Raw genomic sequence first — 2,324 nt, 5'->3', positions numbered from 1 at the left:
GTCTCTACTAATAATACAAAAATTAGCTGGGCATGGTGGCGCACGCCTGTAATCCCAGCTACTCGGAAGGCTGAGGCAGAAGACTCACTTGAACTTGGGAGGCAGAGGTTGCAGTGAGCCGAGATTGCGCCACTGCCCTCCAGCCTGAGCAACAGAGTGAGACTTGGTCTCAAAAAACAGAACACCACTAATATCTTTAAGAAAAAATAATTGTCCGGACGTGGTGGCTCATGCCTGTAATCCCAGAACTTTGGGAGGCCGAGGCGGGTGTATCACGAGGTCAGGAGTTCGAGACCAGCCTGGCCAACGTAGTGAAACCCTGTCTCTACTAAAATTACAAAACTTAGCCAGGCATGGTTGCATGTGCCTGTAGTCTCAGCTACTAGGGAGGCTGAGGCAGGAGAATCACTTGAACCCAGGAGGCAGCAGTTGTGGTGAGCCGAGATCATGCCACTGCACTCCAGCCTGGACAACAGAGTGAGACTCTGTCTCAAAAAAAAAAAAAAAAAAAAAAGAGAAGAAAAACAACAACAACAAAAATTAATACCTGGATTGATAAACAACACTTTCATAACAGTGTCACTTTCTAGTATGGCATTGGGATTAGGACTGATGGAAAGGAACAAAACAAGCTCACAAGGAGAAAATGTGGATAATTTTGGCAATTAAAATAAATGTTTTAAAAGTAAAAATGAGCATCCAATGAGGTCAGTTTTTTTTTTTTTTTTTTTTACAGAATCTCACTCTGTCCTCCAGGCTGGAGTGCAGAGGCACCATCTCAGCTTACTGCAACCTCCACCTCCCAGGTTCAAGCGATTCTCCTGTCTCAGCCTCCCAAGTAGCTGGGATTACAGGCGCATGCCACCATGTCCAGCTACTTTTTTGTATTTTTAGTAGAGACAGGGTTTCACTGTGTTAGCCAGGATGGCCTCAATCTTCAGACGTTGTGATCTGCCCACCTTGGCCTTCCAAAGTGCTGGGATTACAGGCATGAGCCACTGTGCCCAGCTGAGGTCAGCTTTTATAGCTGCAAAAATTCAGAGGCAACCATAATGGGAATAGTCATTTTAAAGTCATTAAATATATCATGAAAATAAGAAAAATTTATATTTACTGAAATGGCACTCACGAAATCTTTGGCATGATAAAAGCAGTGAAAGGTATGGCATGCATATCATAATTACACTTCCTTAAAAAAGCACAGTATAGCATGATTTTCTCTACCAAACTGAGAATAGCCATCTATAAGTATGATTACAATTAAGTTTGGCTTTCTAGCAAGTTTTTGTTTTGTGATTTTGGCTTGACAATTAAAAATGTAAATTTGTAAAATAAAAAGGCCGGCCGCAGTGGCTCACGCCTGTAATCCCAGCACTTTCGGAGGCCGAGGCGGGTGGATCACCTGAAGTCGGGAGATGGAGACCATCCCGGCTAACATGGTGAAACCCCGTCTCTACTAAAAATACAAAAAATTAGCTGGGTGTTGTGACACATGCCTGTAATCCCAACTACTTGAAAGGCTGAGGCAGAAGAATCGCTTGAACCTGGGAGGTAAAGGTTGTGATGAGCCGCGATTACACCATTGCACTCCAGCCTAGGCAACAAGAGTGAAACTCCGTCTCAATAAAAAAGGAATAAAGCCAAGTGCAATTGCTCACGCCTATAATCCCAGCACTTTGGGAAGCCAAGGCAGGTGGATCACCTGAGGTCAGGAGTTCGAGACTATCCTAACCAACATGGAGAAACCCCATCTCTACTAAAAATACAAAATTAGCAGGGCGTGGTGGCACACGCCTGTGATCCCAGCTACTCAGGAGGCTGAGCCAGGAGAATTCCTTGAAGCCGGGAGGCAGAGGTTGTAGCGAGCCAAGATTACACCACTGTACTCCAGCCTGGGCAACAGAGTGAAACTCCGTCTCAAAAAATATACAAAATAATAATAAAATAAAAAGATTAACACTGACTTCAAAAAGTTAAACCTCCACAAGGAATTTAAAAATATTAAAGGTCACACAATTCAAATGGTGTGACACTGGTGCAAACACAAATACACAGATCAGAAAAGATTGCCCTAAAAACACAAGCAAATATAAACAAGAGTATAATGTGTCACCAAGAAAGCAGAACAAAACAATGAACCAAAGAATTACAGAACAGCTGGCATTGGTATGTGACTGGAGGAGAGAGGGAATGTCAATTTAGACTCCGAATTTATAACCTGGAGTGAAATACATTTGGATACACAATTTAAATACAAAGTTTTAAAAAACCTGTGGAAGACGGTAAGCATCAGACATGATTTTTGGTTTAAAAAATGAGGAAGG

The sequence above is a fragment of the Macaca fascicularis genome, chromosome 19, assembly GCF_037993035.2.
Source record: "Macaca fascicularis isolate 582-1 chromosome 19, T2T-MFA8v1.1".
NCBI lineage: Eukaryota > Metazoa > Chordata > Mammalia > Primates > Cercopithecidae > Macaca > Macaca fascicularis.
The sequence above is the reverse complement of the archived record's forward strand: the minus strand, read 5'-3'. Positions refer to the sequence as shown.